We start from the raw sequence: 16,224 nt of genomic DNA on the forward strand, positions 1-16,224 counted from the left end.
CGGAGTTAAAAACAAATCTCAGTTTAATCTCCAGAATTGGACATTGAACAATAAAAAAAGCTAATTATGCATTTTTGAATACTTTACCTGAAATTAGACTGCATTCTTTTGAGACACTTTGTGCATTGGTTATGACTTCAACTACTGAACAATCAGGTTCTTTTCATACTAATATGATTAACAGAGACATATTAGAATATTATCCCCTGAAATATTAATACTCTTGCATAAGTTCAAAATTACCTTTAATCATGACATAAATTGTGAAATGTAGATGCATGAATTAAATATCATAAAAAATATATACAGAGTCCAGAGTCCTAACCATTACACTGTGGAACCAACCTACCAAAGGAAGCAAAAGACCTCTACACTGAAAACTACAGCACTCTGAAGAAGGAGATTGAAGAGGATATAAGAAAATGGAAAGATACCCTTTGTTCATGGTTAGGGAGAACCAATATAGTGAAAATGGCCATACTTCCCAAACTCCTATGTAGATTCATTGCAATGCCAATTGAAATTCCAACAATATACTTTACAGAACTAGAGAAAACAATCCAAAAATTCACTTGGAAACAGAAGAAACCTAGAATAGCAAAAGCAATTCTAGGCAACAGAGACATGGCTGAGGGCATCACAATCCCCAACTTGAAACTATACTACAAAGCTACTGTGATAAAAACAGCATGGTACTAGTACTGGCAAAGAAGCAAACCCAAAGATCAGTGGAATAGATTAGAAGATGCAGAAACAACTCCAGACATACTCAGTCACCTCATCTTTGACAAAGAAGTCAACCACCCTCATTGGAGGAAAGATAGCCTATTTAATAAATGGTGTTGGAAAAAATTGATTTCAACCTGTCAGAGATTAAAACTAGACCCATACATATCACTGTGCACTAAAGTAAGTTTGAAGTGAATTAAAGATATAAATATTAAGTCAGAAACACTAAACTTGCTGGAAGATAAGTTAGGTAGAAATCTTGATGACATTCACATAGGAAAAGACCTTATGAACAAATCTTCAGTAGCATGGGAGCTAGCATAAAGAATCAACAACTGGGATCTCATCATATTAAAAAGCTTCTGCACTGCAAGAGAAACTACCAACAGAGCTAAGAGACAACCTAAAATGTGGGAAGAAATATTTAGCAGCTGTAGCTCAGACAAAGGTCTACTATCAAGAATATATAAAGAACTGAAAAAAATCAGAGCCCCCAAATTCAAAGACCCAATTCAAAAATGGGCATCCGAAATGATTAGACATTTCTCAGACAAAAAAGTAAAAATAGCAAATAAATATATGAAAAAATGTTCAACATCACTGGTCATCTGAGAGATGCAGATGAAAACAACATTTAGATTCCACCTCACCCCCAAAAGAATGGCTGCTATCAAGAAATCAACCAATAACAAATGCTGGCGGGGGTGTGGAGAGAAAGGGATCCTTCTCCATTGTTGGTGGGAATGTAGAGTGGTGCAACCACTGTGGAAATCAGTATGGAGATACCTCAAAGAACTAGGACTAGAGGTCCCAATTTGACTCAGATATTCCCCTACTGGGAATCTTCCCCAAAGAATTAAAAGAATCATACCACACCAATATATGTGCACCTATGTTTATAGCGGCACAGTTTGTAAAAGCTAAACCTTGGAAACAGCCCAAGTGCCCATCGACTGGAAACCGGGTAAAGAAGATGTGGTTTTTTTATAAAATGAAGTACTACTCAGCCATAAAGAATGAGAAACTAGAGACATTTATAGCTAAATGGATGCATATTGAGGCCATACTCTTAAGTGAAATAAATAGGACACACATGTGTAAATACCGAATAGTTTCTCTAGTGTGAGAAATTGAAAGTGTAAATAAGGATGAAAATGATTAAAATGAATAATTGATAATTTGAAATAAGAAAAGATCCAAGGGTTTGGGGATGGTGGAAGGGAAAGGGGAAAGGGAAGAAGGGAAAGAAAAAAATTATGAGAAATAAAATGGAATCAAACTCTGTGTAAATAGGGAAGGGTGGAGGGGGTGAAGGGTGCACAGGTAATGGGAGAAAAAAATAAAACCTAAAATACATCATGTTCTGGTACAAACACCCAATGATAAATGTATTTTATACCTAAAATGTACCAACAAATATATATATATAAAAACTATATATATATATATATATATACATAATTCCAGTATAGAAAAATCCAGTGACCTAAAACAAAGGAAAATGAAAGATAAGACAGATGCTTCAAAATTCAAAGTAATAATACATATAAATAAATAAAAAACATAAAGAATCTTCTGGGGGAATGAACAAGTTGAAGTCGTAACAGAGCCAGCAGAAACCCAAAGCATCATCAATACCTACTCTGAGAACCTATACTCTAAAAAAATGGAAAACACACAAAAAATGGACAGATTCCTAGATACATATAAATTATCAAAGTTAAATGAAGAAGATATAGAAATTCTAAACACCACAGTTACAATGAGTGAAATTGAAAATGTAATAAAAAATTTATCAACAAAGAAAAGCCCAAGTGCTGATGGCTTCACTGCTGAATTCTACAAGACATTTAAAGAAGATCTATTGCCATTACTCTTTAAACTCATCAAGGAAATTGAAAGGGAAGCAATACTTCCAAATTCATTCCTGGAAGCAAGTGTTGCTTTGATTCCAAAACCAGGGAAAGACCCAACCCAAAAACAGAACTACAGGCCAATCTCCCTAATGAACATAGATGCAAAAATCCTCAACAAGATACTGGAAAACAGAATACAGAGGGTCATCAAGAAGATCATACACCCTGACCAAGTTGGATTTATCCCAGGGGTGTAAGGATGGCTCAACATCCATAAATCAATAAATGTAATACACCATATTAACAAATTCAAGGACAAAAACCATGTGATCATCTCAATAGAGGCAGAAAAAGCATTCGACAAAATCCAGCACCCATTCATGATAAAAACCCTACAGAAAATTGGAATAGAAGATCTTTATCTTAACCTGATTAAGGCTATCTATGAAAAACCAACAGCCAACATCATACTAAATGGTCAAAACCTGAAAACTTTCACGCTAAAATCAGGAACAAGACAAGGATGCCCACTATCACCACTCCTGCTCAATATAGTTCTGGAAACATTAGCCACAGCAATTAGAAAAGAGAAAGAAATAAAAGGAATAAAGATAGGAAAAGAAGAACTTAAATTGTCATTATTTGCTAATGATATGATACTTTACATAGAAGACCCAAAAAACTCTGCCAGAAGAGTTGTAGACTTAATTGACAGATTCAGTAGAATAGCTGGATACAAGGTCAACACTCAAAAAACAATAGCCTTTTTATATAAAAATAATAGACTTACTGAGAGAAAAATTAGGGAAACATTCCTTTTACAATAGCATCCAAAAAAATGAAATATCTAAGAGTTAATCTAACAAAGGAAGCAAAAGACCTCTACACTGAAAACTACAGCACTCTGAAAAAGGAAATCGAGGAGGATATAAGAAAATGGAAACATATCCCTTGTTCCTGGATAGCAAGAATCAATATAGTGAAAATGGTCATACTTCCAAAACTATTATATAGGTTTAATGCAATGCTGATTGAAATTCCAACAATATATTTCACAGAAATAGAGAAAACAATCCAAGAATTCATTTGGAACCAGAAGAGACCTAGAATAGCAAGATAAATTTTAGGCAACAGAGATATGGCTGGGGGTATTACAATTACCAACTTGAAACTATACTACAAAGCTACTGTGATAAAAACAGCATGATATTGGCAAATAAACAGACCTGAGGATCAGTGGAATAAATTAGAAGATGCAGAAATGACTACAGATATGCTCAGCCACCTCATTTTGACAAAGGAGCAACCATCCTCATTGGAGGAAAGATAGACTATTTGATAAATGGTGTTGGAAAAACTGGATTTCAACCTGTCAAACATTAAATCTAGACCCATACCTATCACCATGCACTAAACTAAGATCGAAGTGAATTAAATATTTAAATACTAAGACAGAAACCTAAATTTGCTGGAATATAAGTTAGGTAGAACTCTTGAAGCCATTGATATAGGAAAAGATTTTATGAACAAAACCTCAGGGGCAAGGGAACTTGCACAAAGAATCAACAACTGAGATCTTATCTTATTAAAAAGCTGCTGCACTGCAAGAGAAACCAACAGAGCTAAGAGACAACCTACAATGTGGGAAAAAATTTTCAGTAGCTGTACCTCAAAGAACTACTATCTAGAATATATAAAGAACTGAAAAAAAAACAGAGCCCCCAAATTCAAAGACCCAATTTGAAAATGGGCATCTGAAATGAACAGACATTTCTCAGACAAAGAAGTAAAAGCAGCAAATAAATATATGAAAAAATGTTCAACATCACTGGTCATTTGAGAGATGCAGATGAAAACAACACTGAGATTCCACCTCACCCCACAAAGAATGGCTGCTCTCAAGAAATCAACCAATAACAAATGCCACTGGGGGTGTGTGGAGAAAGGAACACTTCCCCACTGTTGGTGGGAGTGCAGACTGATGCAACCACTGTGGAAAGTAGTATGGAGATACCTCAAAGAACTAGAACCTGAAGTCCCATTTGACCCAGCTATTCCTCTGCTGGCTATCTTCCCAAAAGAATTAAAAGTATCATGGGTCAGTGATATATGTGCACCCATTTTTATAGTGGCACAGTTCATAATAGTGAAAGCTTGAAAACAGCCTAAGTGCCCATTAACTGAAAGATGTGGTTTTTTTATAAAATGGAGTACTACTCAGCTATAAAGAATGAGAAACTAGAGACATTTATAGCTAAATGGATGCATATTAAGGTCATCCTCTTAAGTGAAATAAATAGGACACATATGTGTAAATACCGAATAGTTACTCTGGTGTGAGAAACTGAAAGTGTAATTAAGGATACACACAGATGAAATGGCCTAATAACATATTTCTCAGATTGTGTTTCCATCCGGTGTCATATGACTGTATCAAAATTTAAATTAGGGAGAAGCTTAGCTTATATGGAGTCTGCTAAATAACTGGAGTTTTTTCCAGACCACTATTTGTTCAATGTTGCTTCCGGGGATCTTTCTGAAACAAATCACATCCTCTGGTCCCTTGTTGGTGCTTGAGATGTTTTTTGAAGTTATATGGGAAAATGTTTCAGTGCTTTTCAGTTTTGTTTTGGTTGAGTTCTACTGCATTTGAATATTATTGTAGTCTTTTTATCCCTTGCATTGTTCTTCTTTGAATGGTTTTAATTTGTGTGTGTGTGTGATAATAAAGTTATTTTAAAAAAAGAATTTTCTAGGAAAATATAAATTGCCAAAATTAACTCAGAATAACAGAAAAAACTCAAAAAGACCAACAACATGGAAGAAAAACATTTAATGTATAAATACATTTTTTCTTAAAAGATCCTTGGCTAAGATTCATCTATGAATCTTTTCATTACTTCAAAGAAGGGATACTTTTCTATGATTCTCAATCTTTCAGAACATAAAGAATAAAATCACTTCAATACATCCTTAGGAGCTACTGTTATCCCAATAAAATTTTTTTAAAACATTAATAAAACAATTTACCTAAAATGAGATCTTACTTATGATCACAAAAATAGAGATGTGTAGATGCAATGTAAGATACTGAGATCTGAACTTGGCAATAATTGAGAATAATATATATTGTGAATGGAGTATTTATTACAAAATTGTGGGAATCGTTCAGTATTTGCAAATTTATAAGTATAATTTGTATTACTAATAAGAGATGAAAAAGCAAACCGTTAGATATTGAAAATATATCAGTTTGAGAATGTTTCCTTATATTCATAGTTTAATGGTTTTATCATGGAACTCAGAGCTACTATTTTACTAAATGATGAAACCTACAGGAAATCCCTTTATGTTTAGGAACAAGACAAATATTTCTACACTTTACTCTAAGATTCAACATTGTCCTGGAAACTTTTCCAAGGAAAATCAGGCAATAAAATGAAATAAAATAGCATGTACCTAGACTTAAAAGAAAGAAATAAAAATGTCTGTCTTTATAGATGATGTAGTCTTTTACATATAAAATTCTAAAGTATACACACACATTGTTAGAATTAGTAAGTGAGTTTAACGAGGTTATAAGAAATAAGACCATGGTCCAAAATTGAGTTTTATTTCAATACACAGTGAACAATCCAAAAAGAAGAAATTAAGAAAAGAAACACCTTTAAAGAGGTATTGAAAAGAATGATATATTTAAAAATAAATTTTATCAATAGAAGCAACACTTGTATACTGAACACAGAAAGCTTTGTTGAAGAAAATTAAATTAGACATAAAGAAATGCTAACATACATTTCATGCATGACTGGACAAAATAGTGACAATATCACAATACTCAAATTGATATGCAGGTTCAATAATATCTCTAGCAAAATTCCAACTTTATTATTTTTACAGAAATTGGCAAGCAAACCCTAATGTTAAGATGAAAATTAAAGATACCCAGAATACAAAAAATAATGTTGATAAAGAATGATAGAGTGGGAAGACTCATTCTTTTCACTTTTAGAAACTACTAGAAAGCTACTGTAACAAAAATTTTGGTGTTAGCATAACTGTAGGCGCATAGATCAAAAGAATCGAATTGAGAGCCCAGATACTAACACTTACATTTTACAGTCAACTGATTTTCAGCAAGGGTGCCAAAATAAATTAACAGACTAATAGGTTTTTTCAACAAATGTTACTAAGACAACTGAATATCCAATGTAAATAACCACATACAAAAATCAACTCAAAAGGGATGAAAGAAGTACATTCAAAAGCTGAAAATATGAAATGTTTATTATAAAACATTGGTGCCGTCCTTTGTTATCTTGGGTTAGGCAAAGATTTCATAGATATCTCTCCAGACAGAGGAAGAATTCAAGAAATCAGAGTTCTTGAAAATATCTTTCTAAAATCTATCACAAAGATTGTCATCCCCAAATAGTAATACCATATATGCAATTGAAGAAAATGTTTGCAAATCATGTATTTGTTAAAGAATCATTACCTATAATATATGGTCATCTGTTACAAATTGATAATAAAACTATAACCTACACTGAAATTGGCAAAGTATCTACACAAATATTTCTCCAGAGGATACATACAGATGCATAATAATTGCGTGAAAACATGTACAAATAATTTGTTGTTAGGAAAATGAAATTCAAAGCCACAATAATGTATCCCTTCTCTCTACTAGGATGACAGTGAGCAAAAAGGAAAGAACAAGGGGGCCAGGGATTTAGCCCAGTGGTTCCGGCTCCTGACTTGCAACTGCAAGGTCCCGAGTTCGATCCCCAGTACCAAAAAAAAAAAAAGAAAAGAAAAGAAAGAAAAAGAAAAAAGCAAGTACTAGTGAAGATATGAAAAATAGAAGGCATCTTATGCTGGTTACGGGGGGTTGTGATACAGTGAAGATACTATGCAAAAAAGGTTAGCAGTTTCTTAGTAAGTGAAATGCAAAATAAGTGTATGACCCAGGAATTCCACTGCTACATATATATTCCAAGAATTGAAACCATGTTTAAATAGACTCTGTACAAGAATTTTTAAAGTGGCCTTATTTATCATATCCCATATAGAGTAAATGAGGCAAATGTCCATCAGCTAAAGAATAGTAAACAAAATGTGGTACATAACACAGAAAATAACAGAATAATTTACTGATATAACAGAACATTTACTAATTGGAAAAAAGGAGATAAAAAGAAGGGAATTCTGTATTCTGTATGAACTTTGTAATCATTATGCTAAACAAAGGAAATCAGACACATAACTCCACATACTGTATTACCCATTTATAAGGAATTTCCAGAATGAACAAATCCATAATGATACAAAGAAATTAATGATTAGTGATTGGTAAAGATTGAGAGAAAGGTGTGAATTAGGAATGACAGTTAATGGGTAGAGTATATCTTTGGGGTGACAGAAGTATTTTAAAATTAATTATGGCAATGGTTGCATTACTTTGAATACATGAAAAATAATTAAATTTTAATTTGGGTAAAGTGGATGGTATGAAAATTATATCTCAAAAATTCTGTTTTGTGTCTTAAACATTTAAGTTGTTTTGGAATTTTTTAAATTTTATAATCAGTGCTTTGATGAACATAGCTATAATTAAAGGAATGCATACAACATCGCGATATATCTAGGTTAATTTCCTTGGAGAAAGTTAAACCAAACAGCATGAATATTTTTTACATTGAGTTGATATTGAAAAATCATTTTTGGACAGTGGATAGCTCATTTATTAAGGATACATCCAGTATAAAGTTCCATGCCCTCCTGCCCAAAGACAGGCATTATTTCTAATACTACTTTTCTTTTAAGCCTCTTTGCCTTCTACTTCAAATCTTTTATGCTTAACCTATCTACTCAGTTGAATAAATATCAGTTATATTTGTATGTAAATTTAATTTCTAAGAGACATGTGCATATTCTATTGTTCTTTTATTTTCTTTTTTAAATTTTATTGGTACATTTAAGGTATACAATATAATGACATTCATCATTGGGAATGTGCACCTTTACATAATCTCTCTTGGTTCTTATGTTTCCCCCTTCCCCTGCCCTACCTTCAAGCCCTCCATCCCTCCCTATTTACAAAGACTTTGTTTCTATTTTTTCTTTTTCTCTTATTAATTCCATTCCCTTCTTTCTTTTCCCCTACCCCTCCTTCTTCCCCTTCCCCTTTGCCCCTTTTTTTCCTATTTCATGTTATCTATTATACCTTTTAGTCCTTATTTACACTTTCAATTTTTCACACTACAGAAACTATTCAGTAATTACACATGTGTCCTATTTATTTCACTTAAGAATATTGCCTCAGTGTGCACCCAATTAGCTATAAATGTCAAGTTTCTCGTTCTTTATGGCTGAGTAATAATCAATTTTATTAAAAAACCACATTTTTTAATTTAGTGTCCAGTTGATGGGCAATTGGACTGCTTCCGAGTTTTAACTATCATGAATTGTGCTGCTATAAACATGGGTGCACATATATCACTGTGGTGTGATTCTTTTAATTCTTTGGGGCAGATACCCAGCAGGGGAATAGTGGGGTCAAATGGGACTTCCAGTCCTAGTTCTTTAAGGTATCTCCATACTGATTTCCACAGAGATTGCACCAGTTTACACTCCCACCAGCAGTGGAGCAGGGTTCCTCTTTCCCCACGGCCCACCAGCATTTGTTATTGCTGATTTCATGTTAGCAGCCATTCTTTCTGAGGTGAGGAGGAATCTCAGCGTTGTTGTTTTCATTTTCATCTCTCAAATGACCAGTGATGTTGAACATTTTTTTATGGGTTTATTTGCTATTTCTACTTCTTTGTCTGAAAAATGTCTGTTCATTTCAGATGCCCATTTGTGGATTGGTCTTTAAATTTGGGAGGTCTGATTTTTTAAAGTTTTTATAGATTCTAGATAGACTTTGTTCTGAGGAACAGCAGGAGAAAATTTTTTCCAACATTGTGGGTTGTCTCTTCACACTGTTGGTGGATTCTCTTGCATTACAGAAGCTTTTCAATAAGAAGAGGTCCCACTTGTTGATGGTTTGTGCTACCTCACGGGCAATTGAAGTTTTGTTCATAAGATCTTTTCCTATACCAGTGTCTTCAAGATTTCTACCTTACCTCTGTTCCAGCCAGTTCAGCATTTCTGTTTTAATATTTAGATCTTTAATCCATTTTGATTTTAGTTTAGTGCATGGTGAGAGATATAGGTCTGGTTTTAATCTTTGGCAAGTTGAAACTCAATTTTTCCAGCACCATTTATTAAAGAGGCTATCTTTACTCCAGTGAGGATGTTGGGCTGCTTTGTCAAAGGTGAGGTGGCTGATTGTGTCTGGAGTTTTTACTGCATCTTCTAATCTGTTCCACTGGTCGTTCAATGTGTATCTTTGCCAGTACCATGCTGTTTTATCATAGTAGCTTTATAATATAGTTTCAAGTTGAGGGTTATGATAACTCCTGCCATGTCTCTGTTGCCTAGAATTGCTTTTGCTATTCTATGTCTCTTCTTATTCCAAATGAATGTTTAGGTTGTTTTCTCAAGGTCCATGAAGTATGCTGCTGGAATTTCAAATGGGATTGCATTCAATCTATATAGAAATTTTGGAAGTATGGCCATTTTCACTATGTTGATTCTTCCTGCCCAGGCACAAAGGATGTCTTCCGATTTTCTGATATCCTCTCCAATCTCTCTTTTCAGAGTGCTATAATTTTCAGAGAAGAGGTCTTTGATTTCTTTTGTTAGATAGATTCCTAGGTATTTCAGTTTCTTGGATGCTATTATGAAAGGAATTGTTTGCCCTAGTTCTCTCTCAGTGATTCTGTTGTTTGTGTAGAGGAAAGCTATTGATTTTTGTGTTGACCTTGCATCCAACTACTTTACTGAATTTGGTTATTAAGTGTAGAACACTTTTGGTGGAGTTCTTGGGGTCTTCTATATAGACTATCATGTTATCTCCAAATAATGACAATTTGACTTCTTCTTTTCCTATCTTTATTCTTTTTATTTCTTTCTCTTGTCTAATAGCTGTGGCTACTGTTGCCAACACCATATTGAACAGGAGTGGTGATAGTGGACACGCTTGTCTTGTTTCTAATTTTAGCATGAAGGATTTCAATTTTTGACCATTTAGTATGATATTGGTTGTTGGTTTTTCATAGATGGCTTTTATCTAATTTGGGTAGAGAATGTCTTTTCCAATATTTTATAGGTTTTTTATCATAAATGCATGTTGGATTTTGTCAAATATTTTTTCTGCATCTATTCAGACGATCATATGATTTTTGTCCTTGGCTCTATTAATGTAGTGTATTACATTGATTGATTTCCGTATGTTGAACCATTCCTGCATCCCTGGGATGAATCCCACCTGGTCAGGGTATATGATCTTTTTGATGATCTTCTGAATTCTATTTGCCACTATCTTATTAAGGATTTTTGCATCTATGTTCATTAATGAGACTGGCCTATAGTTCTCTTTTACAGTTGTGTCTTTCTCTGCTTTGGCGATCAAGGTGATGTTTGCTTCCAGGAATAAATTTGGTAGTACTGCTTCCCTTTCAATTTCATTGAAGAGTTTATCCACTAGTGGCAGTAGTTCCTCTCTAAATGTCTTGTAGAATTCAGCAGTGAAGCCATCAGGAGAAGGGCTTTTCTTAGTTGGTAAGTTTTTAATAACATTTTCAATTTCATTGATTTATATTGGGTTGTTTAGGATTTTTAGATCTTCTTTGTTCAAGTTTGGTAATTCCCACATATCTAGGAATCTGTCCATTTCTTCTGTATTTTCCACCTAATTGGTGTATAGGTTCTGGAAGTAGGTATTGATGATCCTCTGGATTTCTGCTGGGTCCTTTGGAATTTCATCCTTTTCATTCCAAATTGCATGGATTTGGGCTTTTTCTTTCCTTTTTCTGATAATGTTGGCTAAGGGCTTATCATTTTTGTTTATTCTTTCGAAGAACCAACTTCACTGATTTTTTGTACCATTCTCTTAGTCTCCATTGCATTGATTTCTGCCCTGATATTTATAACTTCCTCCCTTGTACGAGCTTTGGGTTTGTCTTGCTCCTCTTTTTCTAGAAGCTTGAGGTTCAGCATCAGGTTGTGTAATCGAGCTCACTCTGTTTTCCTAATGTGAGTATTCACTGCTATGAATTTCCCTCATAAGACTGCTTTCATTGTGTCACATAGATTCTGATAAATTGTATTCTCATTATCATTTAACTGTAGGAACTCTCTGATTTCTTCTTTAATTTCCTCTGTGATCCATTGGTTATTCAGAAGTGTGTTGTGCAGTTTCCATGAGTTTATGAAATTTTTGCTGTTTCTTTTGCTATGGATCTCCGATTTCATTGCACTATGGTATGATAATATACAGGGGATAGTTTCAATTCCTTTGCACTTACTGAAGTATGTCCTATGAGCAAGTATGTGGTTTAATTTTGAGAATGACCCATGTGCAGCTAAAAAGAACGTTTATTCTGAGTTTGTGGGTTGGAACACTCTGTAAACTTCTGTTAAGTTTGTTTGTTCAAGAGTTTGATTGATTTCTAGTATTTCCTTGCTTATTTTTTGTTTAGTTGATCTTTCTCTTTGTGACAGGGGTGGATAGTGAGTCCCCCACTACTATTCTATTAGTGCTTATATGATTTTTTATGTCTGTTAGTATTTGTTTTATATAGTTGGGTGCACTAGTGTTTGGTGCATAGATATTAATGATTGTCATCTCTTCCTCTTGGATTGCTCCCTTTACAAGGATGTAGTGTCCTTCTTTGTCTCTCTTAATCAGTGTTAGTTTGAAACCCACTTGATGTGCAAAGAGGATAGCTACTTCTGCTTTTTTTCAGGTTCCTGACTCATGGAGTATTGTTTTCCACCCTTTGACTTTCAATCTATGAGTTTGTTTTTGAATTAAGTGTGTTTCTTGTATGCAGTATATTGTTGGATCTTGCTTCTTTACCCATTCTGCCAGTCTATTTCTTTTGATTGGTGAACAGAGAACATTAATCTTGATGGTTATAACTCATACATATTGACTTATTATTGTCATGACTTTTTCTGTTTGTTGGATTCTCCCCTTTTGTGTTTAATTTCTTGTCACGCCCAACGGATTCATTCTGCTTGGCTTCCTGGGGTTGTGATCTTTGTTGTCTTTTCCTAGGATATTGTCTAAACTTTTTTGGAGTGCTGGTTTAGTATCCATGAAGTTCCTAAGGTCCTCTTTATAATGAAAGTATCTTACATCTCCATCAATTTTGAAAGATAGTTTTGCAGGGTACATCACTCTGGGTTGGAGGCTATTTTCCTTTAGGGCTTGGAATATGTCACTCCAAGCTCTTCTTGCCTTGAGTGTTGGTGTTGAGAAGTCTGCTGTGATTCTGATGGGCTTTTCTTTGTATGTGATTTCTTTCTTTTCTCTCACTGCTTGTAGAACTTTGTTCTTCTGTTGGGTTTCTGGAATCTTAACAATTATATGCCTATGTGTAGATTTTTTTTGATCAAGGCTATTTGGAGTCCTATATGCCTCACTTATCTGTATGTCAAGTTCTTTTCCCCTATTTGGGAAGTTTCCTGCCATCACTTCTGTGAAGTTTTTTTTTTACGTCATCTGCACTCTCTCCTGTTTCTTCATTGACTCCAATCAGTCTTATTTTATTCTTCTTTGGATAGTCTAGCAGCTGCTGGATTGATTTCTCACAGTCCCTTACAATTTTAAAGCAATTTTTCTTTTCCTGGTCACTAATTGCAATCTTATCTTCTATATCTGAAATTCTATCTTCACATTGGCTCATTCTGCTACGTAGACTTTCAATGGAGTTTTTAATGTCCTGGAAATCTGTTTGCATCTGTTTTATGGACTCCACTTGTTTCCTATACTGGGATTCCATCATGTTCCTCAGCTCCTCTATTTTTTTTTTCTGTGTCCACTCTCAATTTATTAATCATGTCTTGTACTATGGGCACAATCTCTGCTATTATCTGAGAAATTATTTGTGATTTAATGTTTTCCAGATCCTCTTCTGTTGCCAGTTCAGTGAGTCTGGGTGGTTGAGTATCAGATTCTTCCATTTCATTTCTTTTTGGGGTTGCCTTAGGTGATCTGGAAGTCTGGTTTTGAGACTTATTTATGCGTCTTCTCATTTCAACAGATTCAGCCTGTTGTTTCTTTGTTGAGGTGACTTTTTGCTCACCCAGTGGTATTGAATTCTCAGTGAGCCACTGAACAGCCTTTACTCTTCTGCTTACCAGTACACCAATTCCTGGGTTCACAGTGGTGGCCTTCTGGATGCCTGAGCTGATCTGTTGTCTGAGTGGGCTTCTGGCTTGGGCCTGAGCACACTTGGGATGGTATCTAAGCATGCCTCTTGCTGGGGCCCCAATGTAGCTATTGTCTGGGAGGAACTTTGGTTGGGGGCTGTGCACCCCAGTTCCTTTTTTCTGCACAGGCTTTGGCTAGGGTCTCCTCACACTTATCAGTTGTATCGGGGGGAGCCTCTGATTATTGCTTGTGTGCCTGCACAGCTCTTCTCCAGGAGGGTCCCTGGCTGTGGCCCATGGTATTGCAGTCCTCTGGTGGAAGCCTGTGCACCTGTGCAGCTTCTTTCCAGGCAGAACCCTGACCTGGGTGGGTGTGCAGGAGCCTCTGGTTTTGGGATGGACCCCCAACTGGGATCTGCCTGCTGCCTCACCTGTCTGGACCACACAGCTGCTCCAAGGATCTGCACTGACTCACTGATGGAATGGTGGGCCTCTGCTACTCTTTTATTTTCTGCTAAACACTAGGCACCAATGACTGAAAGGAAATGTATTATATATACATATATATATATATATATATGGATGCATATATATCATACATATACATCCTTTATTATACTCAACATATATTTAGAAGACATTATTTAGCTTAGATCGATTTTATATATATGTATATGTACACACGCATACAAAGATGCTCCTTGACTTAATATAGGATTACTTCTCTGTAAAACACATCATAACTTAAAATATCACATATAAAATGCATTTACTACCCATTATGCACTGAGCATTCTTGTTTAGCAATGCAATATACTGTAGAGTATCTGTGATTGTGATTGTGGTGGTGATGGTGATTATGATTATAATTGTGTGGCCGATGAAGAGCATCCTTGCTGCTGCCCAGCAGTACACACTACTGCCATATCACTTATCATCTGCCTGGAGAAAGATCAAACTTCAAATTATAGTTTCAACTGAATGTATATCACTTGTGTATTATCCTAAAGTCTAATAATTGAAGCATCATAAGTTATGCCCTCTTTTCAGTATAAATTACTGAATCAGTAATGACTTTTCAGAACTTCTCTAATGTAAGACTCCAGCACTTTAACTTAACACCTTTCCTTTTCAATATGCTTTTTCTGTTATGTATCACTATCACTTCAAAATGAGAAACTTGATGGTCAAAGACCTTACATACCTCAGTTAAGGTCACATAATTTGTAATTGGTTCAGCAAGGGTACATATTCAGGTATGTTTTGTTTCAAAACATGTGCTTTTCCTAATATTCTATATTTGATTTCTAATTAAACAAGTACCATTGAGAATCTATTTTGTGTGTGATGTTACACTAATGGAGGGATACAGTGATGTTACAAATTGATATTGTCTCTTTTCTCATATAATTTAAAGTCTAATAGTAATGAATAGCAATAACTTTAGAAGTATAAAAATGAATGGAAATGAAGACCATCGTGTTATGTAAAATAAGCCAGAGTTGGAGTGTGAAATACTGCATGCTTTCTCTAAAACAAAACAGGAAGAGGGAGGGAGGGAGGGAAAGAGAGAGGCAGAGAGAGAGAGAAGATTATTAGAAAAAATGAAAGGGATCAATCAGGGTGCAATGGATTGGGAATGAGCAAAATATGTTATCAGCATGTCAAATATGAAACCCACATATATGCAAAGTAAAATCCACTATTCAATATGACTAATATGCACTGATAAAATATGTTAAGTTTAAGTAGTGATAAGTTGTATGGAGGAAATAAAAAATGATAATGATAGAGTGACATTGGAAGAGCATTAAATTAATAGCTAAGTTGATGCCTCTGAGGAGATTTGATTTGAAATATGAAAGAGAATTAGTCACCTGAAGAACATGCAGAAGGATACTCCAGGAAGAGGAATTAGTTGTGTGTGCAAAGGTTTTGTCTTAAGAAGAAGCAGCTTAATCTAGAAAGAGAATTCAGGTGATGCAGACAAATACAATTCAATTGGGTAATTCAAAAATTTGAACTCTCTTTTGTTTTGAGGAGTCCTTTCTTTACAAGACTTTATATTTCTTTCTTCAAAAGATGGCATATTAAGTATTTTTTTCCAGCCATCCTTGCAAAGGGGGTACAGGAATGCAAAGACTCTACCAATCAGATACAGCCATTTGAAATTTTGACTCAAAAGATAGAGACACAAGAAAGAAAATTAGGATGCATTTTATTTTTTTTTTAAATTCGGGCATTCACAATATCTTTCAAATATATGTTCTTGACCCCAGAGTGAAGTAGGACATGTGTAGTACTCCATAGTTGTAGTGGTTTTATCACGAGACCAGTTCAGAAGATAATTTTGTCTGTTGTTTCTGGAACC

Source organism: Heterocephalus glaber, unplaced genomic scaffold, assembly GCF_053883595.1.
Source record: "Heterocephalus glaber isolate CG9 unplaced genomic scaffold, H.glaber_assembly_v1.0 deba00001764, whole genome shotgun sequence".
In the NCBI taxonomy this organism is placed as follows: Eukaryota; Metazoa; Chordata; class Mammalia; order Rodentia; family Bathyergidae; genus Heterocephalus; species Heterocephalus glaber.